A 9829-nucleotide genomic window follows, 5' to 3' on the forward strand; every position below is an offset into this window, starting at 1 on the left:
CCTCTTACGCCTTTTAATGCTACATTTGTTAATACTAGAGATTGAAAAGTTTGCTATAGATTGTCAGTAAATGAGTGAATAATTATGTACTTCAAAAAAAAAAAGTTGGAATTGTGTTGATGGCATTGGCTTTGTTTTGTTATTTTTCTTTCTTTCTTTTTAGGGTTGCTATGAGTCAGAATTAATGGCAGTGGGTTGACTTTGTTTTTTATTATGTTCCCTGTGATTAGTCTTTTGTCTGAAGGTGAGAGGCTTCAATCATCTAAATATTCTGATCTGAAAAACTGGAAGCATTCTATTTCCAGTATTGAGGCTAACAATGCCAGAATTGTTAGGCAGGTTCATTACTGAGGATATGCAGGCCTAACTTGGACTACCTTTCCCACAAACAGATGGGTGTTCTAACCCTTTTACAATAACTTCTAAGGCCTGAGTTGTAACTGCAGCAAACTAATTGCTGTTGTTGGTAGGTGGTGTTGAGTGGGTTCCAACTCAAACAATTATTTTAAAAGGTCTACACTGTATGCAAAAATCACTTGGGGTTCAAAGTATAACAAAGAACAATGTAATTTTTTTTTTTTTTTAAGCAAATTACCCTTTCCATTTGGACAAAATAATACTATCATGGCCTCATATACCTATTATATTTTTCTAAGGGTCTTATTTCTGACCAGGTGAATTTGTATTTTTACACAAATAGCACAGACATTATAGGTTTTTTTACAAACAGAACAAGCCTTCCTGATAGTTTCCTATGAGCTCTATGTGTGCTATATGAGTGTGTATATTAATTGTGTGGGTGTATTTTATGTGAAAATTTATGGTACTATCTAATTAAACAAAATTCTTCCTCTGGGAGTTATGTTGAATAATACTTGAAGTGAATAAATTCTTTCAAAACTATAATACACTTCAAAATGCTCAAGAAGCAAGTACTAAAAAAGTGCATTTCTGCCAAACTAGTAACAACAACAAAAATACATGTTATATAGACAAAATTAAAGGAATAACCTACATTAGGGTTCTTCAGGTTAAAATGAACAAAAACTGTATTCTATGAATAATAACCACAACTTGTCTGTCAGTTTGTTGTATTGTAGTGGCTTGCGTGTTACTGTGATGCCTGAAGCTATACCACCAATACTTTAAATACCAGCAGGGTCACTTGACACTGTAGGATCAGTACCAGACTGCAAACCACAAAGTTGGTAGTTCAAACCCACCAGTTGCTCCTTGGAAACCCTATACAGGATCTCTATGAGTTGAAACTGACTCGACAGCACTTGACAACAACCACAACAAGGTCATTTATGGCAGACAGCTTTCAGCTGAGCTTTCAGACTAAGACGGACAATGAAGAAGGAGAAACAGACTACTCCTGAATGTTTAACCACTGATACCCCTGTGAATAACAGTGAAACACTGTCAGCACCAAAATAAGCAAAATATGGAAATATCATGAACTGCACCAGAATATTGTAAAATATAGTTCCAGAGATGAGTCCCTCAGGTGGCAAGGCATTCAAAATGCAACTAGGGAAAAAAAAGAGCTGCCTCTTCAAAGTAGAGGTGACCATGATGACCCTAATGGAGCAAAGCTTTCAGTATCTTCATTAATTTTGGCACAATGCAAAATGAGACATCATCTTAAATATCCGTTAATAATCAGAACATGGAATTTACAAAGAATGAATCTAGGAAAATTTTTAAGTTGTCAAAAATGAAATGGAATGCATGAAGATTGAGATTCGAGGCATTAGTGAGCTGAAGTGGACTGGTATTGGCCATTTTGAATCTGACAACTGTATGGTTTACTATTCTGGGAATGACAAATTCAAGAGAAATTGCATAGCAGTCATCATCAAAAGGAACATTTCAAGATCTATTTTGAAATACAATACTGTGTATGATAGGATATCTGTATAGCTATAAGGAAGACCAGTTCATAGCACTATTATACAAATTAACACACCAACCACTAAAGTAAGTGATAATGAAATTAAAGACCCCTATAAAAAGCTGTGGTAGTGCAGTGGTTACAAATAGGGCTGGGAACCTTAAGGTCAGCAGTTCCATGGGAGAAAGATAAAGCTTTCTGCTCCCATAAAGATTTACAGCTCAGAAACCCTTTACAGGGTCACTCTGAGTCGGAACCAACTTCACAGCACATAATCACCACCACCATAAATTCCCCAGTGTGACATTGATTAAATATGCAATCAAGTTATACTGATAACTATTGGTGATTGAAATGCAAAGATTAGAAACAAAGAAGAAGGATCAATAGCTAGAAAAGATATCCTCAGAGCTCATATGAAATAATTTTGCAATTCATTGCAAATACTTTTTAAACAACCTAAAAGATGACAGAAATCATATTAGCTGCATCTGTGGGAAGAGAAGATTGAAATACTCCATATTATCAGCCAACACAAGGCTAGTGGCAGACCATAGAACAGACCATCAATTTCTCAGATACAAGTTCAGGCTGAAGCTGAGGAAAATTAAAATAAGTCCACAAGAGCCAAAATATGATCTTGAACAATTCCCACCCAAATTTAGAGATTATCTCAAGAATAGATTTGATGCATTAGACACTTAGAAGAGTTGTGGATGGTATCTAGAACATAATACAAGAAAAAAGTAAAAGGTCATTAAGAAGACAAAAAAAGAAGGTAAACACCAAAATGAATACCAGAAAAGATTCTGAAACTGACTCTCCAACACAGAAATTCTAAAGCAATTGGAAGAAATGATGAGGCAAAAGAGCTGAAGAGAACATTTAAAGGGAAGTTTGGAGGACCAAGTCAAGTATATTACAAAATGTGCAAAGAACTGGAGTTGGAAAACCAAAAAAGAAGAACACACTCAGCATTTCTCAAGCTGAAAGAACTGAAGAAAAAAATTCAAGCCTTGACTTGCAATATTGAAAGGTTCTATGGACAAAATATTGAATAATGCAGAAAACATAAAAAAAAAAAAAAAAAGGAAGGCATACAGTCATTGTACCATAAAGAAATGATCAATGTTCAACCATGTAAAGAGGTAACATATGGTCAAGAGCCAATGGTATGAAGAAAGAAGTCCAAGGTGCAATGAAGGTATTGACAAAGAACCTGGCTCCAGGATTTGATGGAATACAAGTTGAAATCATTCAACAAACTGATACAGCACTCACTTATCTATGCCAAGAAATTTGGAAGACAGCTACCTGGCCAACTGATAAGAATAGACCATATGTTTGCCCATTTCAAAAAGAGGTAACCCAATGGAATATGGAAATCATTGAACAATATCATTAATATCACATGCTAGTTAAAATTTGCTAACAATAATTCAAACACAGCTGTAACAGTACATTGACAAGGGTCAACCAGAGATTCAAGTTGGTTTCAGATGAGAACAAGGAATGAGGTATATCATTGCTGGCCTCAGATAGACCATGGCTGAAAGCAGAGAATATCAGAAATATAGATATTTACTTGTGCTTTATCGACAATACAATTTAAAAAAAAAAAAAAAAAGTTTTTTGACTGTGTAGAGTGTGGATCATGACAAGTTTTGGGAAACATTATGAAGCTTTGCATTCCAGAACACTTGATTGTGTTTGAGGAGCCTGCAAAGAGGCAGTCATTTGAATAGAACAAGGGAAGAGTGAATGGTTAAAAATCAGTATAGGTGTATACCAAGGTTGTATCCTTTCAGTGTACTTATTCAATCTGTATGCTGAGCAAAAATTCTGAGAAGATGGATTATATGAAGAAGAATATGGCATCAAAGTTGGAAGAAGACTCATTAACAATCTTTAATGTGCAGATGATACAACCGTACTTGCTGAAAGTGAAGAGGATTTAACATATTTACAGATGAAGATAAAAGACCACAGCCTTTGATATGGGTTGCACCTCTATGTAGGTAAAATAAAATAAAATGTTTACCACTGGATCAATAAATAACATCAAGGTAAATGCAAAAAAGATAGAAGTTATGAAAGACTTCATTTTGCTTGGATCCACTATTAATACTCATGGAAGCAGCAGTCTATAAATGAAATGAGCTGCATCATATTAGGTAAACTGCTGCACAAGACCTCTTTGAATTGTTCATGAGCTAAGATGTCAGTTTGAGGACTAAATTGTGCCTGATGCAAGCCAGAGTATTTTCAATAACTTCATATGCATGAAGTTGGACAATGAATAAGGAAGATCATAGAAGAACACATGCATTTGAGTTATGGAGTTGGAGAAGAATATTAAAAATCTAATGGACTTCCAGAAGAATTCCAAACAAGTATGTGTTGGAATAAGTACAGCCAGAATAGTTCTTAGGAGCCATGATGGCAAACCTCCATCTCTCAGACTTCGGACATATTATCAAGAGGGACCAGTCCCTCATGGTTGACAAAGTGCAAGGTCAGAGGAAAACGTCCAACCCAAAGGATTGGCACAGTGGCAGCAGCAATGGGTTCAACTGTAACAATGATTGTGAGGATGGCACAGGACTGAGCAGTGTTTCACTCTGTTGCGTACAGGGTGGTTATGAGCCAGAAACAACTCAATGGCACCTACCACCACCAACAAAATCTAATAAAAATTAAGTAAGCCATGGATAAATACTACAACTCAATGTTGGTATTAGATAAAAAAAGGAAAATAATTTTTACTAGGTTAGAATATTAAATGCATTAAATCTTACTATAAAAGATGACACACTGGCACTGATGGGCAAGATCCTCTTTTAAAAATTTTTTTCATCATTAATGATAAAAAAAAAGTACTAAAAACATAGACTTGTGTAATATTTTTAAATCAAGTTTTGTTTTGTACCTGTTTCCTAAAATGTTAATAGATATCATTTAGAGTTCCAGGGCCAAATAATTTGGGGATATGTTAAATGTAATAAATTTAGCTTTAAGACACTTATCAAACTAAAATGGACTATAAATACCTTAAAATACAACATAGAATGCATCATGATCATTAGGTGCATTTTTTTCCTAAGGAATATCTCTTCACTAACACACTGGAAAAAGTACAACAGTAATAGTTAAAATTGCTTTGTATCTCATTCTTGCATTCTCTCATTTTAAAATAAAATATTTAATACCCATATTTTCTCTTCCTTTGGCATTAACATTCAATAACAGTACTCTTGTTTTAAATAAAACAAAATTAAAAAGTATGTACCTAGCTTTTGCTCACTCATAATATGTTTTCCTTCCCAGATCCTATTCTAGCTACTTATGTCTTACAAACATCCTTTCAAATTTCTCTTAAAGTTCCTACATCTTCTGACTATAATAACTCTATATCAATACTTCTAATTAACCATATATCAGCAAAAGCTATAATTTAGTTAGAAAACATTCTTGATATATACTTGAAAGTTATAAACTCAAACATATTCCTAATATGAATGAAGGATGCCATATGACTTTCAGACCAAAATTTCAGTAAAAAAATAAAGGAATGACAAGGAGAAATAAGACATTCATCTGTTTCTTAAAGGGGTTACCTTTGAATTCTAAGAGATAGCTTGGTAAATGAATTGTAAAAGTAAAAGATTATATCAGAGAGGAGAAAGAAGAACAAGAATAAAAGTAACTTCAATGACTTATGATTGGTAAATATATTGTAATGCACACATTCAAAAAATAAAATGAGAAAGAAAATTATAAGCATAGTATTTGCATGCTAATTTAAGCAGCTAAGAGACTGATAAATGAGGTGTATTTAAAGGTGACAAGAATTTTTTTAAAAATTGAAAAAAAAAAATGAGATATTATAACCAGGAGTATCATTTTAAGCATAAAATAAGCATAAGAGAGTAGCTGAAATAATGAATGCCACTTCGTCTCCAAATGTTCATTGTTGTTGTTGTTGTTGTTGTTAGGTGCCATTGAGTCGGTACCAATTCATAGTGACCCTATGCGCAACACAACAAAACACTGCCCGGTCCTGGGCCAACCTCACAATTGTTGCCACACTTGAACCCATTGATCCTGCCACTTTGCCAACCCATCTCACTGAAGGTCTTCCTCTTTTTCTCTGACCCTCCACCTTACCAAACATGATATCCTTCTCCAGTGACTGGTCCCTCCTGACACTCTGTCCAAAGTATGAGAGACATAGTTTGGTCATCCTGGCCTTCAAGGAGCACTCTGGTTTCACTTCTTCCAACACGGATCTGTTGGTTCTTTTGGCAACCCATGTTACTTTATTTTCCTCCAACACCATAACTCAAATGCATCAATTCTTCTAAGGTCTTCCTTATTCACTGTCCGATTTTCGCATCCATGTGAGGTTGTTGAAACTACCATGGCTTGGGTCAGGCGCACCTTAGTCTTCAAGCTGACACCTTTGCTCTTCAACATTTTAAAAAGGTCATGTGTAGCAGATTTGCCTAATGCAATCCATCATTTGATTTCTTGACTGCTGCTTCCATGACTGTTGATAGTTGATCCAAGAAGAATGAAGTCCTTGACTACTTCAATCTTTTCTCCATTGATAAGAATGTTGTTTATTAGTCCAATGGTGAAGATTATGTTTTCTTTATACTGAGATGCAACCATACCGAAGGCTGTGCTCTTGGATCTTCATCAGTAAATATTTTAGTCTTCTTCACTTTCACCAACCAAGGTTATATCATCTGCACATCACAGGTTGTTAATGAGTCTTTCTCCAATCCTGATGCCACGTTTTTTCTTCATAGAACCCAGCTTCTCAGGTTATTTGCTCAGCATACAGGTTGAATAAATATGGTGAAAGAATATAACCTTGTCACATAACTGTCTTAATTTTAAACCATTCAGTGTTCCCATGTTCTGTTTGAACAACTGCCTCTTGGTCCAGGTACAGATTCCTCATGAGCACAATTAAGTGCTCCAGAATACTCATACTTCTCAATGTTGTCCATAGCTTGTCATGATCCACACAATCAAAAGCCTTTGCATAGTCAATAAAGAACAGGTAAACACCTTTCTGGTATTCTCTGCTTTCAGCCAAGATCCATTGGACATCAGCCTCTTCTGAATCCAGCTTGAACCTCTGGAAGTTCTCAATCAATGTATTCTTACAGCCGTTTCTATATTACCTTTAGTAAAACTTTACTCACATGGGATATCAAAGAGATTGTCCGGTGATTTCTGCATTCGTTGGGTCACCTCTCTTTGGAATGGGCACAAATACGGATCTCTTCCAATCAGTCAGACAGATAGTTGTCTTCCAAATAGATGAGTGCCTCCAGTGCCGCCTCACTTTCTTGAAAGATTTCAATTTTTATTCCATCAATTCCTGGTGCCTTGTTCTTTGTCAATTCCTTCAATGCACCTTGGACTTCTTCCTTCAGTATCATTGGCTCTTGATCATATGCTACCTCTTGAAATGGTTGAACATCAACAAAACCTACTAAAATAAAACCCAGAGTCATAGCATTGATTCCGACTCATAAAGGTATTATTATATAGGGTTTCTAAAACTGTAAATTTTTATGGGAACTAACAGCCTCATCTTTCTCATTAAAAGAAGCTGGTGGGTTTGAACAGCTGACCTTGAGATTAGAAACCTAATGTGTAAGCCACAGCACACCCAGGCTCCTTCAGACAATTATAGTAAGGTCCTCAGTTACACAGCAACTTCAAGCTCGATGTTGAAAAGGATGAATGAAGGGTTTTAAAATATAGTAATAATAGTGCAAATATTATATAGCATTTAAGAATATTTGGTCAGCAAATGGGAAAATGTTAGAAAAGAAATGATAAAGACTTGAAAAGAGATAAGTAATAAATTTTGAACTAAGCCTGCATTTTACTTTAGATTCGACCTCTTATTCCAGGAACTGCCATCTGTTTGACTTGAGCTAACTATGGGAAAGAAATGACAAAACAAAGATTTACAAATCAAATATAGAATCCTACTGTCTGTAAAATTCTGAGTAATTATAATGCTCCAATGCTTGGTATTTATAGATATATTAACCATGTGTTCTAAAAGAATGAAAATGAATAAATCATGTCTTGCATTTAGCAGCTTGTTTGCATTTAATATCATTTTCAAAATTAAGTATATGTAGAGAAAGTGCTTTGATATAATAATAGAAGTTATGTGTACCCTGATAATTTTCTTTTCTTTCTTGATATATTGCAAAAATGGCATAGAGACAGTGTCTGACCTCCTCTGGCTTCACAAGAGGGAAAGAGAATCAAACTCAAAATCAGCCCAAGGCTGATTCCTATGAGGCAATGAATGGTCAATCATGCCTCCACACTCCAAACCTTCTTAATCCTATTCTGACAACAACCACCCCTCCCATAGCATTCTACTTTTCTGCAGGGTTTAACATCTTGTTGTGATGGCTACACAGAACTCACAGACAATAGTCCTGAATATGGGATGTATTAGAGAAGTGAGCAGGGTTCAATTCAGGATCAGAAACAACTCAGTAGTTGCATGGACAGGGGTGCCTTTTCACTAGTGTACTACAGGCACTGCTCTCTCTCATCCTTGGCTTCTCAACCTATGGTCACTTGTCCTCTGTCCTGCTTGGGCAAATGTTACAAGTTCTTTTAACACTTCAGCTAAATGCCCAAAGGGCCTATTCTGTAAGCTAGCCTCCTGCCCAAAGACACTCAGTTTTGCTCATTCCATGCCACTGCTCTCTCAGTCACTACCTCAGCTGCCACCACTTTTTCACACAGAAATATCTCACTCCACGCATGGCTCTTTTTTCTTGATAGTCCTACGATCATTTATTTCTGCTTCTGAAATGGCTCCTCTCTTAGTTACCTTAGTTATACCACACATGGCTGAAAATAGAAATGCATTCTCTCACAATTTAGAAAGCTCGGAGTTCCAGTTCAAAGCATGATCTCTAGAGAAAGGACCTTGTCTCCTTTTAGCATCTAGAAGACCAGCATTCCTTGGAGTTTTCTAAGTGTCTTGACTTCAATTTCCCTCCGGATGTAGGAAATTCACAGTGCAGGATCCTTCAGTACAAAGGACACACTCCACTCTGGCTCCTCCTTCCTGGTGGCAGTGGGTCCCTCTATGTCAGCTCACTTTGCTCTCTTTTTATATCTCAAAAGTGATTGACTCAAGATACAACCTAATCCATTACATTGCCTCTGGCTTCATTAACTTCACAGAAGTGAGAATTTATAACACAGGATAATTACATCAGATCACAGCTAAACATATCAGATCACAGCTAAACACATCAGATCACATCATGGGGCAATTGCATTACATTAGATCTCATCATGGAGGTGATAACTACATCTTAACTGTCAAGCCACTGAGAATTCTGGCCCAGCCAAGTTGACACAAAACCTAAACCATCACAGCTCCTTTTAAACTTAATGGGATGTCAAAACTAACCAATTCAAATGTTAAGAGTCCTGTAAACCATATTTGAATGGTTCCACCCAATCATTTAGTGGGAGTTACAAATACCAAACCATGGTATTTTCAATAACCTCGTATGGATGCGAAAGCTGGACAGTGAATAAGGAAGATCGTAGAAGAATTGATGCCTTTGATTTGTGGTGTTGGAGGAGAATACTGAAAGTGCCATGGACTGCCAAAAGAACCAATAGATCTGTTTTGGAAGAAGTACAACCAGAGTGCTCCTTAGAGGCCAAGATGGCTAGGCTTCTTCTCTCCTACTTTGGACACATTGTCTGGAGAGAACAGTCGCTGGAGAAGGATGTCATGCTGGGTAAGGTGGAGGGTCAGAGAAATAGAGGAAGACTCCCAATGAGATGGATCAGCCAGGTGGCATAATTGATGGCGTCAAGTGTGGCAGCGGTAGTGAGGTTGGCCAAGGATCGGAC

The sequence above is a fragment of the Chrysochloris asiatica genome, unplaced genomic scaffold (genome assembly GCF_000296735.1).
Source record: "Chrysochloris asiatica unplaced genomic scaffold, ChrAsi1.0 scaffold00010, whole genome shotgun sequence".
NCBI lineage: Eukaryota > Metazoa > Chordata > Mammalia > Afrosoricida > Chrysochloridae > Chrysochloris > Chrysochloris asiatica.